Source organism: Salvelinus sp. IW2-2015, unplaced genomic scaffold (assembly GCF_002910315.2).
Source record: "Salvelinus sp. IW2-2015 unplaced genomic scaffold, ASM291031v2 Un_scaffold2541, whole genome shotgun sequence".
NCBI lineage: Eukaryota > Metazoa > Chordata > Actinopteri > Salmoniformes > Salmonidae > Salvelinus > Salvelinus sp. IW2-2015.
In genome coordinates this window covers 75,027-92,546 of record NW_019943854.1, presented here as the reverse complement: position 1 = coordinate 92,546, position 17,520 = coordinate 75,027, and the positions used below count along the sequence as shown (strand labels likewise).

The 17,520-nt window shown below is 44.5% G+C and overlaps 2 long non-coding RNA genes across 2 annotated transcripts; both read right to left on the bottom strand.

Moving 5' to 3' along the window:
• Positions 1-513: 513 nt before the first annotated feature.
• Positions 514-3,101, bottom strand: LOC112074235 (uncharacterized). The gene is made up of 3 exons (XR_002894704.2): positions 3,020-3,101; positions 2,096-2,298; positions 514-631 (listed from the first exon to the last, which is right to left on the bottom strand). It is a non-coding gene; the product is annotated as an uncharacterized lncRNA (long non-coding RNA).
• Positions 3,102-8,680: 5,579 nt separating this feature from the next.
• Positions 8,681-11,264, bottom strand: LOC139025350 (uncharacterized). The gene is made up of 3 exons (XR_011476935.1): positions 9,204-11,264; positions 8,837-8,864; positions 8,681-8,783 (listed from the first exon to the last, which is right to left on the bottom strand). It is a non-coding gene; the product is annotated as an uncharacterized lncRNA (long non-coding RNA).
• Positions 11,265-17,520: the final 6,256 nt, after the last annotated feature.

Below are 17,520 nucleotides of genomic sequence, written 5' to 3'. Positions count from 1 at the left end.
AACCAGTGGGAAACCTGGGTCTCTCGTGGCTTACAGTGGAGACTGGGTTCTCTGCCTACAGTGGAGAGACTGGGTCTGCTACATAGTGAGCACTGCGGTCTGCTACAGTGAGCAGACTGGGTCTGCTTACAGTGGAGGACTGGACTTCTGCTACATGGGACTGGGACTGGTCTGCTACAGTGGGAGACTGGGACTGGGTCTGCTACAGTGGAGGACTGGGCACTGGGTCTGCTACAGTGGAGACTGGGACTGGGTCTGCTTACAGTGGAGACGGGACTGGGTCTGCTACAGTGGAAGACTGGGACTGGTCTGCTACAGTGGAGACTGTGGTCTGCTAACAGTGGAGACTGGGACTGGGGTAGGGTCTTGCTACAGTGGAGACTGGGGTAGGGTCTGCTACCAGTGGGAACTGGGAGGGTCTGCTACAGTGGAGACTGGGGTAGGGTCTGCTACAGTGAGACTGGGTAGGGTCTGCTACAGTGGAGGACTGCGGGTGGTCCTGCGACAGGTCTGCTACAGTGGAGACTGGGGACTGGGTAGGGTCTGCTACAGTGGAGACTGGTACAGGGTCTGCTACAGTGCGGACCGTGGGACGGGCTGCAGACTCTGCGGTGTTTGGAAACGGCAGCCACTAGACAGTACGTAGAGAAAGATGTTTTAAAAAAAATTATTAAATGCAGCAATAACAATTACTTATTGGACTTTGAAGTATGTAAGAAACAAACAAGGGGGAAACCAAAACATTAACTATAATAACAAAGCAAACAAACACTCAAAGAACAACAAAGAACCCACAAACCCTCATATAATTCCACATAGAATCCCTAATCATATAATTCCACATAGAATCCCTAATCATATAATTCCACATAGAATCCCTAATCATATACTTCCATATAGAATCCCTAATCATATACTTCCATATAGAATCCCTAATCATATACTTCCATATAGAATCCCTAATCATATACTTCCATATAGAATCCATAATCATATAATTCCACATAGAATCCCTAATCATATACTTCCACATAGAATCCCTAATCATATACTTCCATATAGAATCCCTAATCATATACTTCCATATAGAATCCCTAATCATTTAAAAGGAACTCAGTTGGTCTAATAGTAAAGATGTGTCATTTAACTTTTAAAATGTATTATTTTATTGTGCAATGAAACACAACTAGCGAGACATTTTTCATCCGATTGTCCCAGAAAAAGAATCACTTCACAAGGATCTTGTAAGCCTGGCTACCTGCGCACGTTCATCCTGTATCCATAGAACTGCACACCTGGCTTTGATGAATGGAARGAGACATTGTTACAATGAATGACATTCAGTGATGGTCAAATATGCCCCACAGAATTGACGAGTCCACTGCTGTCCGCGCGCGCGTCTCGAACACACATCTACGCTGTGGCAAAATGTAACTTGTCGTCGAATCCACGTAGCATTTGGGAGCGTATTTCCATATGTTTTCAAGTCCATTCACTCCCCTTTCATGCGACTTACAGCCAGTAATGAAGTTTTATTTTTTTGTGATTGGCTCACGTTTTTCCCAGTACGGCGTCCCSTTACTATTTCTTTCACCTCAGTAGTAATTGCCATGTAAAGGTTAGATGAAAAATGTGCTTTACACTAGCTACGGTGTAACGGCTGTATGGAAGTCTTCACATATCAATGTATAGCTATGCTGCTGCCATAGTTGTGATACTCTGCGGTCGTAACAGTCCTGCCTATGTGGACATAGACGTTCAGGGTCATGAGTGTTGTTGAAGGTTCCCAGCTCAGTTGAGAGCTGGAGGAGGTATGTTCATGATTTGAATACTACCAGACTTGACTTTGTGGATAGGAGCAGTGATAGTTATTCAACACTAGAGAGAGAAAGAGCCAGCCCAGTCACAAGAAGTCCACTGTAAAATGACTGCATTTGACTAGTGCCATTATGCAGCGTCACATGCTAGTTGGAACTCTGACATTTCAGACTTGCCTACTGGTTGTAGTTATACACATGCCRCTAGACTAGCACATGAACGTAGCATTAGTTCCATCACATCAGTGACAACCAATGACACACAGCGCTAACTTTACCTGCCATTTCAGCCCCATCAGCTTGTGAAGGTATGTCCTGCTCTTTCTCTTTAGGGCTGCCAGCGTCTGTAACGTCTTCTGGGCTACTGGTCTCTGGAACATMTTTTGCAGCCTTGCTTCCCTCCATCTCTACCGTGCCAGGTGCTGCATCACTGCCCTGCGTGGACGACTCTTGTGTGTCCTGTTTCTTCATGATGAAATGTCTTAAACAGATATTTATTCAAAATATTCATCGAGCATTGTGTTTGTCTAGGGAAAAGTCCCAACTGTGGCGTGAGTTACAGATCCGAATACGCAAGTGTTCGCTAACGATAATAACACGTACCTGTGCTTGAGAAAATAAAGAAATTAAACTGCCAAAGGTCTATGGGGATGTGTTAGTGTAGTCTAATCCWATTAGTTAGCGGTGTAAAATCAACTGTATGGTGAACTCAAGTCATTCACCAAGGAGTGGAGTTTAGTTGGTCACCGGAAATCAAGACAGTACACCTTACCAGAAAATGTGTTTAAACATTTTACATAAGCAATATTAATTTATCTGAAATGGCGAACAGCTAGCAAGCAAAGCAACGAATAAATATGTGGTATGCTAACGAAGTGAAATTTCAACTCGGCCAAAGTGTAGCTAACTACCCGAATAGTTAACATTTTGGAAAGTCAACTTAATATCTTTGTCTAGCAAGTGAAACGAGACCTCTTCTCTTAGCAACCAAATACATAACTAGTTTCACTTTAAACAGAAATTTGTAACGTTACTGTTTAGATAACATTAGTTAGCAAGCTAACTTAGCATTTAGCTTTCTATCTTAGCTCTACGCTATGGAACACACCCAAGAAACACGACACCTCACATATCGCACAGTCATTATACATACTTGGAAAAAGATGTAGGTACTCTATTAGAAAATAAAAATGACTGATTACCTTCTTGATCCAACTCAATACACTCCGGCGTCGCCTGCTGCTTTTCCTCCTGCCAACCGACACAGGAAATACGTAATGAACCACGGAAGTGCGTAACTGACAATCTTGTGGAAAATGTTATGTAGTCCAAACTCAGAACTACAAAAACGTTAATTCAACGAGTCTACATCTTACACATGCGGCAGCAAAAGTACCTTTACGTTTTAGTATCTTTTAGTCATTCAAAACTTGTTAAAGAATTGGAAAAACAGGAGAGAAAGGGTTGCAACATTTTATTWWAATTTTATTTTGTACAGTTTCCACTGGACACGTTTCTTTTTTATACATTTCTAATATTTGTTAATGCATTTATGTTTTTTTTGTTTTGTTTCTGTGTTCATGTTTGTATGTCATGTTCAGTTGAAGTGTATCAGTCACTCATTCATACCGTCGGTAATGTCAAGTCACAGTATAATATGGGTTATCATAAGCAAAAGAAAAGAAAAAAAAGATTTGTTTTGGAAATAAATACATTGAAAGAGAGCGAAATGAGAGGACCAGAGAATACATCAGGACTGGTCAGTTATGACATATGAAAAAACACTTTATAAACATGTAGCATTGTAAACAATTATAGCCTAGATAGCATAATTTATTTGACAAAGCCAAGCACTAAGGCGTGGCTTGGGATTTTCAAACACCTTTGTCTCAGTTATACACAATCTAGGCCAGAAGACAAAAAAAAAAAAAATCCCATTTCAAAATGTATCTTGATTATTTTTCAAATCCATGCCTAGGAGTTGTTCCTGACCAAAAGGCCTGACAGGGAAACAGATACTAGAGCAAATGGCACCCTATTCCCTATGTGGTTCACAACTTTTGACCAGGACCTAATAGGTCTATGGTCAAAAGTAGTGCATTATATAGGGTATATAGTGCCCATTTGGGACACAGTTTCTYCTTGTCATTTGGTCAGGGGAAAAACTCCTATCCCTTTACTATGCCTTAAAAAGCATTTCAGCAGTCATTACAAAATATGGATGATTCCTTCAGCTAATGTACATATTTCCAGGGGCACTGTACAATGGCGACCCTGGCCGTGACCCGAATCCCTGCAGTCGTCTCAGTGGGAGTCAAATATGCAACAAAAAAAATGAAATACAAAAAAAAATTCCATTACACACTTGTGTGTAAGAGAACAAAATATAAGCACCCCCTAAATTATAAAATCATACACATAGTTCCACTTGGACTCTTGATTATCATTTTTTATGTAAATTACTTCACATTCCTGCATCCCAGATTTGTTYTAGGAAACTGTTGACCAGTCATCTCTGTTAATTGCCCTCTCGAGGGCAAAAACCTGAATARGAAGTCTTAAACTCCCTCCCAAATGCCCCTATTCCCTCTATAAAAACATACCACAGTATGAGTCATAATGCCTATAAAACATAGTGGTCAAACAGGGAAATGGCACCAATTGTTTTCCCACCATCCATTTTTCCCCACATAAGTTTTTTTTAGGAACACTTAAAAACAAGGGCTGTGTTCCGTGTAGGCGTACCCTGGCGTGATGTTTTGATAACCGCGTAAATCTTTTCCGGACAAGGTGACTTAATATGTTTGCCTGTACTGCCCCACCAAAATGAAACGATAATTAGCTGCTAATGTGGCTATCATAAAGAACTACAAATACCATGATGATCTGGASGAGACTGYCGACTCACGGCAAAGGTAAGAATCTCTGGATKAATGATCTAATGCTAGCTAAATGGATTAATGAGTAAACTAGCTACATATCTTTAAAATTGACAATTCTGTGAACTATCTTGTGCAGGTTTTAAATTGACACAATACCTGTTAGTAAAGATGTCAGCTAGAGATGACGTGGAAAAGCATGCAGGGATTTGTAGTCTTGCATGATGTCTACTTTAAGTATTTTTGAATTCTGCGAGTAAAAAGAGAGCCGAATATATTGAGTCACCTTGTCCGAGAGAGATCTACACGGTTATCAAAATGTCACGCCAGGGTGAGCCGACACAAAACACAGCCCTTATTTTAAGTGTTTCTAAAATCGCCTATGGGAGAAAATGAAATGGTGGAAAAAACATTTAGATTTATTTCCCTGTTTGACCACTAGGTTTTATGGGTATTATGACACCTCCACTGTGGGGGTATATTGTGCACCATTTTTGACCAGAACTCCATGGACTCCTGGTCAAAAGTTGTTCATTAAATAGGGAATAGGGTGCACTTCGGGACACAGCTTAAACCTCTTGGGATGGCGGACTTTTGGAGAATATTTATTGCATTACTTGTTGTTAGGTTGTTCATTCTCAGCCAATAACCTAGCTTCCATTTAGCTTCCCATCTCAAGAGAAGTGTTTGAGTCTTTGTGCTAAATCAAGAAATAGCTGAGAGAAGTGTCAGGACAAGTGATTGGTTGTTTGGTTGATKGACTGGGTCTGGACAGCCAAGAAGATTATGCCACTGAAACATATTCTAGAACCATCCATATCCWTGTAATGGTATAGCTGCTCAAAATCAAAAAAAAAATCAAAAAAAGAATGTAAAAAACAACAACTTTGGTGAGTAGTGTCCATTTTGAATTGGCTGTTTAGTTCTTTGTGATAAGATGGGTTAGACTCATTATGCGCAAACATGGTAGTTTAGGTGGAGAAACCCCGGGGCCCGTTCAGCAGGAACGCAACATTTTCAAACGTTCAGATAGAAATATTTCTATGTAAAAACAAACATGTTGAATATGGAATAAAGTTGGCTCTCCATTTGTGGCATTTCCATTTGTAACGTTTGGCTACTGAACGTGGCCCTGTATTGGGCCTGATACGATAACTGACCTGATAAACTGGGCCGGGAGCTTTTCCAGACCATGTGACCYGACTAGGAAAAACCTCAGGGCCCTAATGTGCAGTGCAGTCTTTGCCTCAGGCTAAAATTACACTTGATGGCCCTGCATCTTTCTAACGAACATCTGGACTGTCTGTCCCACAGCTGCATCAGTGTGAGATCTGCACAGTGAAATCAACAATGCATTAAAACTGTAAGAAAAGAGCATCAATATTTAGTTAGACGGATCAGCATGATGGAATAAATTAGTTTTTTTTTTTTTTGGCCGATTTAAAATGTCTATTCTGACCCAATCCCACAGTGCAAAAGCAGTAGAGAATGCCACTTTCAGAGAAACCACATCATGGAACTATAAGACRAGGAAAATAGAGCAGCAATGTTTTTGCACAAAATGTGTGCACATTCAAGGAAATATTAAGAAAATTAAATGAATCAATAAGTCAAAAAGACATATGTAAATCACCCTCAAGTCTTTAGTTGGTCAGGATTGGCACTTCAGTGAATAGGAGTGCATTTTGTTTTTCTTCATAAATATAAATATATTTGTTTATTTTGTGTTTTTTTTAAATGTTTTACTTCTCTGGAAGTCTGTTGATAGACTGCACACAGAAGTCGAGAGAGAAAAAAACAAGAGGAGGACTTCTGATATATAAATGCTTCTCCACTTGTTAGTGATGTAGAGTCAAAAGTTCTTTAKCAAATTTTTCACGTTTTCCAAGATTTATTTAGTCTCAAAATGTCGGTTTGGAACACTTGTTCTGTGGACAACCATTTCCCTTTAGAGGACCAACGTGCATAGACTCCTATAATAGCCTATTACTGTTACTAACTGTCCATGTTAGATCAATGACAAGCTTAGTCTCTTACCAACGTCAATACATTTTGCATGTCAACCAAAGCGCAACGTGTCCAAAACCATTGCAGACCAAGAAAAATCACCATTGCAGACCATTAAATATCACCATTTTGCAGACCATGAAAAATCACCATTTTGCAGACCATGAAAAATCACCATTTTGCAGACCATGAAAAATCACCATTTTGCAGACCATGAAAAATCACCATTTTGCAGACCATGAAAAATCACCATTTTGCAGATTGAACATAATAACAAGGTATGACATTGTACAAAGTCATGGCTCCGCATCCTCACAGGGTCAACCTACCGAGACATCACGTCAGGAAGGACAATATAACCATAGGGGATGATTTGCTATATAAACATGTGCAGTGACTAGGGTCCTCATAGCTAGCGTATCAAGTAAAACATTATTATTTAAAGATGCGTTAACAGATACCCTTCCAAAATGAAAGTTTAGGCATTAAGTTTGAAATAAAACAGCTTTGTATATTCTGATTTTGTTTACCTCAAACCCAGTTCTGCTCAACCAGGGGAAACAGTGGATCCACAGAACAAGCTGTGACTGACTTGGACATAACAATTTGTACATGTATCGCTTCCTCACACAGTGCCGGTCAGTCAAACTGTCACCACCAAACTGTTTAGGCTCCAACTCAACCCAGAGACTGACCTATGATCAGTTTTGTTTTTTGCCCCATTAAATGTTACAGGTCAGGATTAAAGGGAGGGCAAGCTGATCCTAGATCTGTGTCTAAGGGCATATCATCTAACCATCTTCAGTCACGTAGCAGCAAGAAGAAAAGGCTTCCATAATACCTAGGTTGAAGATAACACAAAAAGGTTAAGACAACGTAATAAGTGACATGCGGAAGCGTTTAAAAAAAATWAACWAATTAATTGGATTAGAGCCGTTGSTGATTCTACAGGATTAGCGAGCGAAAATGACAGAGTGAATGTAAGCGGTTCACCATCCGTGTGGAAAATAAACAATGGATTTCAGCTAACTGGTTTTACTGTCATTCTATGAATTTGAAACGTTTTCCACTTTATTAGTTGATTTCTCGACCGCTGGTCACGTTTTCAACGCTAATCTAATGAATGTCTTTATTTCCCAACTCTCCACATGAAATTACTATATTGTTTTATCCTGTAAATTCTTTCAACTGAGCATATTACCAGGAAGTACACCCTGCAATTCCCCAAGAAAAATGTAAAAAAATTAAAATGTCAGTTTCTCTTATTTAAAAAAAAAAAATAAAAAAAAAAAGAGATATTAAAGGATGCTGTGAATGTGATGCATTGTGGGTAGGCGCATAATCTCAATAGTGCCGATAAGGAAGTGGAAAAACGACGAAAGAAAACATTGAATGAACATACCGCATTGAAAACCCAATATAGCACAGAAAGAAAACATGCAATAACGTGCCTTCAACAAGGTGGATTATGGAAGTTGATTCTCCTTGTGTAGCACTCATCCGTGTGAGCTGTGTACAGTCTGCTGGTGTTGTATGCATGTGTGCATGAAGTGTCTGTGCAAATACATCTTAACTTAATTTCTGTTGCGGTTAGGTTCGTCACGGTCTAAATTAAAAAGACTTATCCCCTTGCCAAACCCTGGTTGTCGTTAGATGCATGACACCTTGTCTGATGTAGTGCCTCTACCTCTGACCAGAGGCTCCCTAGGTGGCTCCTGTCAAAACGAGTGCACTAAGAGGAATAAAGTGTCATTTCAAATGCACCCTATGAGAAGAATAAGGGGAGTTGTACACTTTTCTAATGCGACAGTGAATAATACATATCAATACCTAGTAGGCGTCGCCATCACAATGATACCTAGTAGGCGTCGCCATCACAATGATACCTAGTAGGCGTCGCCATCACAATGATACCTAGTAGCGTCGCCATCACATGATACCTAGTAGGCGTCGCCATCACAATGGATACCTAGTAGGCGTCGCCATCACAATGATACTAGTAGGCGTCGCCATCACAATGATACCTAGTAGGCGTCGCCATCACAATGATACCTAGTAGGCGTCGCCATCACAATGATACCTAGTAGGCGTCGCATCACAATGATACCTAGTAGGGTCGCCATCACATGATACCTAGTAAGCGTCGCCATCACAATGATACCTAGTAGGCGTCGCCATCACAATGATACCTAGTAGGCGTCGCCATCACAATGATACCTAGTAGGCGTCGCCATCACAATGATACCTAGTACGCGTCGCCATCACAATGATACCTAGTACGCGTCGCATCACAATGAATACCTAGTACGCTCGCCATCACAATGATACCTAGTACGCTTCGCCATCACAATGATACCTAGTACGCGTCGCCACATCACATGATACCTAGTACGTGTCGCCATCACAATGAATACCTAAGTACGCGTCGCCCATCACAATGATACCTAGTACGCTTGCCATCACAATGAAACCTAGTACGCATCAGCCATCACAATGATACCATGTGCGAATGAAACGCTGAGTGCCTGGACACAGCCCTTAGCCGTGGTATATTGGCCATATACACCACACCTCAGGCTTTATTGCTTAATTATAAACTGGTTACCAATGTAATTAGAGCAGTAAAAATACATGTTGTCATACCCGTTTTATTCGGTCTGATATACCACAGATGTCGGGCCAATCAGCATCCAGGGCTCGAACCACCCAGTTTATAATAGCAATAAGGCACCTTGGGGGTTTGTGGTGTATGGGCAATATAACACGGCTACGGGCTGTGTCCAGGCACTCTGCGTTGCGTCGTGCCCAAGAACAGCCCTTAACCGCGGGATATATTGGCCATATACCACAACCCCTCGGGCCTTATTGCTTAAAAAAATATATCTTGTTCGATTTTCTAGGAGACTTAAATTACGGCACTTTCTCACCCTGCCTCTCTCGCTCCCTCTCCCAACAATAATTCCAGGTGTTTGGCAAAAGGATACTGCGTGACTGTAGGTAGGGCAATAGGAACACCATGCAAACCCTAGCATACATACACACCGGGGGGGACACACACCAAATCCCAGGGCCTACTGCAACTCAGCATCAACATATCTATTTACACTGGAGCTCTGTTCCAAATTATACCCTATATAGTACACTACTATAGACCAGGGCCCTATTCCCTATATAGTACACTACTTTAGACCAGAGCCCTATTCCCTATATAGTGCACTACTTTAGACCAGAGCCCTATTCCCTATATAGTGCACTACTATAGACCAGAGCCCTATATAGTACACTACTTTAGACCAGGGCCCTAATTCCCTATATAGTGCACTAGTTTAGACCAGGGCCCATATGGCTTAGCGTACCATTACCATACATGCAGGTGAGTAAATAGGATATTACAGTGAACCTGACATTGATGCCTGATTTACGTGAAGCTGAGTGTTTTTTTCTCAAGTTAGTGTAGCCCCCCCCCCAGCGGTATGCCGTTTTAATAGTTAGAATCACGTCATAATTCAAATCTATCGTTATTAAGAACACAGCACACAACGAACATTATATCTCTAGCTATATCAACTTCAGATCAAGCTAGTAACCTAGGTATTTTAACTGTTATACGGTTCAATATGGACCCCCCCTCCCTCACCTTAAATCCCCTTCCCCATCCCACTCTTGACGCCATCCGTTAGCCCCGAATTGTTCCTGATTTTACGATTTAGAACCCAACATGTTGCTCCACCCTCGTCATCCCTCCCCAGGTCCAAGAAATCTGACGCAAACCAAAAAAAAAGTTGCTAAAAGTTGTAGGAAATAAAATTGTAGAGAAAGGACTGTCAGTTCTAGAAGGAGAACATTGGGTCAACACTCCAAACCATAGTTCTAGAATTACTAAGAATCCCCAGAATTGTTTTAGTGGAACCCTGTATGTCTGATAAGACAGAAACCAATGTGAATGAGGGTTTGGCCTCAGTTCTATTGCTAACAATAAAGAAGCCTTCAGTCTGGGGACACTAGCCTTCAGGTGGTACACTGACAGGCCAGGGGGGGGGAGAAAAAAATAAAAAACAGGGCTGACAAAAGCTAAATGAGGGGAAAGGATAAATAAGTGAAATAACACTCATCACACTAGGTCAGATTTGACCCCTCACATCCTAAAGGTCATCCCTATGGGCCGACAGGGAGCAGTAAAAACCACAACAAGCCACTGCTACTGTCAGAAGAAATCAAGACTATGAACAGTACTGGCGGTATTTCTCAATGTATCTGTGCATTTCAAACCTGCCCTGGTGTGTGATCACTGATCTGGAAGAGCTGTGTTTWATCATCAGGTCATGTGGTGTGAGTTCAGCTCTCCGATTGGCTACTCAGCCGAGACGTGGTGTTCTGTTAGAAGTGTCTGATCTGTTTGGGTAGGTAGGAGCCACGCTCACGGGGATTGGGGAATATAGGTTGGATAAAGCCTTCCATGGGATAGGAGGGAGAGGACAACGTTCCATGGTTGAGCCTGGAAGGTCACAGTGGAGAAAAGATGGGGCACAGGAGACCCTGGAAACCCTGCATCAGTAGAAGTTGGGGTTGGGCCATTGCAACTAACTGCCACCTCTGGAGGAACACCAGAACAGATTCCAGGTATAAAGGCCCCGCCACTCACCCAGAAAGAAGGTATAGAAGCCACGCCACCGTCACCAGACTGATAGGTATAGATGCCACGCACCTCACCAGGACTGAATCAGGTATAGAGCCACGCCCACCTCAAGACGTCACCAGAACTGATCAGGTATAGAGCCACGCCCACGCTACCAGAACAGATCAGGTATAGAGCCACGCCCACCCCAAGGACTGATCAGGTATAGAGCCGCACGCCCACCATTCACCAGGACTGATGCAGCGATATGAGGCCACGCCCACCTCACCAGGACTGATCAGGTAATAGAGCCACCCCACTCACCAGAGACAGATCAGTATAGAGCCACGCCCGCTCACCAGAGACTGATCAGGGAAGAGCCAGCCCCTCAACCAGGACGAAGGTTATAGACCACCCCACCTTGCAAGGTATAGAGCCCACGCCCACCTCACCAGGACCTGATCAGGATATACGAGCCACTCCCACCTCAGCAGAAGTGATTCAGGTATAGAGCCACCCCACGCTCACCAGGACTAGATCAGGTATAGTGAGCCACGCCCACGTCACCACGGACTGATAAGGTATATGAGCGCACGCCCACTCACCAGGCACTGATCAGGGTATAGAGCCACGGCCGGCGGCACCTCACCAGGACTGATCTAGGTAGAGAGCACGCCCACCTCACCAGGACTGATGCAGGAATAGAGCCACCCCCCTCACCAGGACTGATCAGCGTATAGAGCCACGCCGCACGTGCACCAAGACTGATCAGGTATATGAGCCACGCCCACCTCACGCAGGACCTGATCAGTAATGAGCACGCGCACTGCCCACTCACCAGAACTGATGCAGTATAGAGCCACGCCCACACTCACGCAGGACTGAGTCAGTATAGAGGCCACGCCCACACTCACCAGACTGATCAGTATAGAGCCACGCCGTCAACCTCACCAGACCTGATAGGTATTAGAGCCACGCCCACGCTACACACGGAGATCAGGTATCAGAGCGCACGCCCCACGTCACAAGCAACATGATCACGGTATAACCACGCGACCACCTCACCAGGACGGTGAATCAGTTGTTTGGTACGCAAGCCAACCTGCACCTCACAGGATGATCACGGTATAGAGCCTACGCCACTCTCACCAAAGATCAGGTATAGAGCCACGCCCCACCTCACAGGACAGGATGAGAGGTGGGGGAGACCTCACGAGGACAGGATTACGAGAGGTGGGGGGTGAAACAGTAGAGAGTGGGAATCGGCTGTATATAATGTAAATATTCAAGTCCACCCAGTAGAGGGGTAAATGGGAGGGTTCTAGGGACAGGTGTCAAAGCTCTTCCACAAGGGCCGAACGAGTCAGCGTTTTGCTTTCTCCCTGTACTATTGAGAAATTAAGATACTAATAGTAAGGAAACTCCCCACGCGGTTGTTTTAGAGACAATAGAGACACACACACACACACGCCTGAAGACGTAGGGGGCCCTCAATGCATGAGTTTGAACGACCCTGGTCAGGGATGTGTCAGTGTTCACCGTTTCCTCCTGGAGTCTGATGATTCCAAGTCTAGCCGTGTCTCCATGGTTTGCATGGTAATACCAAAGTTGTCCATTAAACAAACAGAGCTATACTCGGCCGTGTGTGTGACAGTGGAAAGCTTTTGTCTTATATGAAATGAACTGAGTTCTTTCTCCGTCGAGTGAATGTCCACGAATGACACTAACACGACTTCTGTCTCGGGGCCGCTGGCCTTTTTGTGCGTCTGGATTGTACCAAGCACGATGTTCTGATAGTTCATTATCTAGGGTCCATACTGCACTGCACGACAAAGGCCTGCTCTCTCTCTCTCATCTGGCCGGCTCTCTTCAAAGGGCTTTTATTGGCGATGCGACGATGTTTACATTGCCCAAGCAATGAAATCAAATACAAAATAAAATGAACGAGTAGGCCTCCCCTAGGGTGAGCGCACTACAGCCTGCGGTTCGATCCCAGCCTAGTCATTACCAGCCGTGCAGCTGAAGTCCATTAGGAGAGAGTGCCGCGTGTTAGGGAAAGGTTTGACCGGGGGCGTTACCTTGCTCATCGGCCTCTAGCCGACTCTCTGTGTGGTGTGGCCGGGCGCTCTGCAGGCTGACTTCGTGTCAGTTGAGCTGTGTTTTTTTTTCTCGCTTTATTAACCAGTAGAGCCATGGAGAACTAAGTTCTCCATTTACAACTCGCGACCTGGCAAGAAAAGTAAAACAGTGCGAAAAAACAAAAGAGTTACACATGAGTAAACAAAACAATACATCAATAACACAATAGAAAATCTATGAGCAGTGTTGCAAATGTAGAAGTTAGGGAGTAAGGCAATTAAATAGGCATAGAGGTGAAATAATTACAATTCAGCCGTAACCTGGCGTTAAGATGTGATGATGATATGCAAGGTATGCGATATGGGGGTAAAAGAGCGAGAAAAAAATAATAGTATATGGAGAATGAGTAATTGGGTTTGCTTAAAGTAGCAAGAGGGAGATGTGAGTCCCAGCTTCAGTGATTTTGGCATTTTGTTCCAGCATGGGCAGCAGAAATGGAGGGAAAGGTGCCAAGGAGGGTTGGCTTTGGGATGACCATGAAATGTACCTGCTGGAGTCATCCGACACATTGGGTACTGGCTTCTCCGGGTAACGGCACACACACCGGTGTTAAAAGCACGGTTCTGGCTCTCCAGAGGCCTTAGGGAGTTTCTAGCAAATGAGACGAGAACAGACGTAAAAAATCCATTGAATGGGGAGAATAAAGGGCTACATTATTTAAAATATGAAAACAGTAAACATTACACTCAAGGATTCCAAAATAATTTATTTCTTGACGGATTAGAGGCCCTTGCTTTATGGCGCGATGTTAGTCCGAGGTAATGTATAGAGTTGGTTGGGTGGCCTTAAGGCATCCAGACCGGTGTGTAGATGAATTTGCTATAATTGTGTCCCGGCAACTGGACTTTTTTGGAAACACCGTTACTTTTTGGTCTTCCTGAGATTAGGGCCAAGTGCTGAAATCTCTTCTTTCTGTCTCTCTGCCTTTTCTCCATCTTTCATTCTCTGAATATCTTCTAGTACCTGGTGAACCTGGGCTCGTATCAAGCCTCTGTGTGACCTCGTTGACAGTGATGGAAACAGTAAGACATTAGTCGCAGGGTGGCTCTGGAGGACAGGCTGGAACAGTTCTGCGACTGGAGCACCAAGAGGCCAACGCACGGATGAGGAGCCAGGAACGGGGCATAAAGACCCCTTAGGTGCCCTCTCAGAGGAAGGCCTATGGTAAATGTCATACAAACATCAACCCCTACGCTCTCATATGAAGGGCCTATGAGTAAGTGTAACAGGATAGCAAAACTCAACCGCCTACTGCTGCCTTCCATAGAGGCAGCGGCCTGAGTGGTATGGTACATACAACAGCCAACCCTCTGGTCTGGCAATGAGAGAAGGCCGTAAAAGTTGTGTGTTACATACAAACATCAAACCGGGGCGGCCTATGGTATGTACATACACGAACATAACGCCCTACTGCTCTCTCATAGAGGAGGCTAGTGGTATGTACATGAAAAGACATCAACCCCTTACTGCTCTCTCATGAGAGAGGCCGATGGTTAATGTATATACAACATCAATACCCTGGGGAGGCCTATCGGTATGTACAGTGCATTTGGAAAAAGTATTCGCACCCTTTCCCCACTATTTTGTAAGTTACAGGCTAGTCTGCGGATAAAAAGAAAACAAAAAAAAAATCATCTACACACAATACCCGCCATAAGACAACAGGTTTAAAACGGGAAATATACATGTTTACATAAGTATCAGATACCACTTTATCCAAGTATTGTTAAGCACCTTTGGAAGCGATACAGCCTGATCTGTCTTGTATGGACACACAAAGCTATGAGCACACCTGTATTTGGTAGTTTCCCATTCGTCTCTGCAGACCTCTAAACTCGTCAGCCTGGGGAGTGTCGTCTGCATCAGTCTATTCAGGTCTCTCGAGTGCATCCAGACTCGGGATTCAAGTCCGGGATCTGGCAAGAATTCAGAAGACTGTCCGTAGCACTCCTGCGTTGTCCTGGCTGTGGCTTAGGTCTCCCGTTGTCCCTGTGGAAGGTGACCGCCCTCAGCTTGAGGCTGTAACCTCGAGCAGGTTTTCAGATCAAGGACTCCTGTACTTTTGTTCGTTCATCTTTCCTCGAAGTCTGACTTATTCCCCAGTCCCTGCCGCTGAAAACATCCCCAGCAGTGATGCTTGCGCCACCACATGCTTCACTAGTAGGGTGGTGCCAGGTTTCCTCCAGATGCTGACGCTTGGCATCAGGCCAAAGATGAGTTCCAATCTTGGTTTCATCAGGACCAGAGAATCTTGTTTCTCATGAGTCGAGGAGTCCTTTAGGTGCCTTTTGGCAAACTCCCAAAGCCGGCTGTCATGTGCCTTTTTACTGAGGAGTGGTCTTCCGTCTGGCACTCTACCACAAAGCCTGATGGTGGTTGCTGCAGAATGGCTGTCCTCTGGGACAGGTTTTCCATCCTCAGAGAACTCTGGAACGCTGCAGAGTGACATAGGTCTTGGTCACCTCCCCTGACCAAGGCCTTCTCCCCATTGCTTTCAGTTAAGAGATGGAGGCCAAGTGGTTCTTGCGGGCTTTCATGGCTGCAGAAATGTTTTGGTATCCCCTTCCCCAGATCTGTGCCTCACACAATTCCGTCGTACTTCGGAAATCCCTGACGGCTTTTTCTCGATCACTGTACTTCTTATAGACGGTGCTCATCAAAAGATCCAAAGTGACTCCAATGTGTCGAAACATCTCAGCTGGCTATGCTCTCTCGCCGTCTGCCCCTCATTCTATACTGCAATCTTATCCTTGTACACTGCTGTGGGATCTAATAAGTATCATGTGATGTGCTTAGTTTTAGATTACTTGCTGTATACTCAATGTCGAACCACAGGAGTCACAAGCTTTCAATCGCAACATCTGCTACCATGTAGGACACAATTGTTGATCAATGAAACGGATGCACCTGAGCTCAATTTCGGAGGCTCATAGGCAAAGGGTCTGAATACTTCATGTCAATACGCTGTATTAATACAAAAACCACTACTGTTCTGAGGTATCATGTTCTATACTGTAATGATTGTGTTTGATTACATGACACCAACCAACAACCCACATCACACACACACAACACACACACACACACACACACACACACACCACAACACGCACTTCCGCATTTACATACCAATGCACAATCTACCGTGGTGTCATAATAATAAACTCTCCTCGTCCCAGGTCTGGATAGATCGAGTTTCTTCAGAGTCATGAGAACCAAGAGATCTCCAGAGGGCTTTGATCTGATAGAGCACTACTTTGAGTGGAGGAGGAGGACAGAGTCTGCTGCTCCTCAGGTGGACAGGCCAACGCAGTCCTTCTTTCCCCCAGCAGGAGGCACCCATAGAGGAGCTTCCAGCTATAAAATCCTCCTTCCTTGTTCATCTAAAGCACATCACTTCATATACCACATCGGATCCCATTGGAAAGGCTTTCAGTTAACTTCTGCCCCCTATCCTTCCGCCTACCAAAGGGAGATGTCTAGGAAATGAGGGTCCCTGTGTCTCCAACCGAACCAACTCATGTCTATAGCCACAGCCCGTCGGAGCTCTGCACGGGTCCCTTTCCCTCCAACCACACAACCAGGCCTATATTCCCCGCCCGGCTAGCTCTGCGACAGGGTCCCTGTTGTCCCTCCCACCAACACCCATCTCTCATATGCCCCGCCGTGGCGAGCCTGGCACAGGAGCCCTGTGTCTCCATACCACCGACCCTCCTATATGGCCACCCGTGGCTTAGCTTTGCACAGATCCTGTGTCCCTCCAACCATCCGTACCATCCTATTATGCCCTCCGCCCGTGCGGCTCTGCACGGGTCCTGTGTCCGCTCCAACACCAACCCATCCTATTACTGCCCAGCCCGTGGCGAGCTTCTGCACAGGTCCCTGGTCCCTCCAACCACTCCACCATCTATAGCCCCAGCCGCGACGCTCGCAACAGGTCCCTGTGTCCTCCAAAGCTCCAAGCCATCCTATAAGATCCTGCCAGCCCGTGGCGAGCTCGCACAGGGTCCTGTGTCCTCCAACCAGCACCCATCCTATATCCCACCCCGTGGCGAGCTCTGCT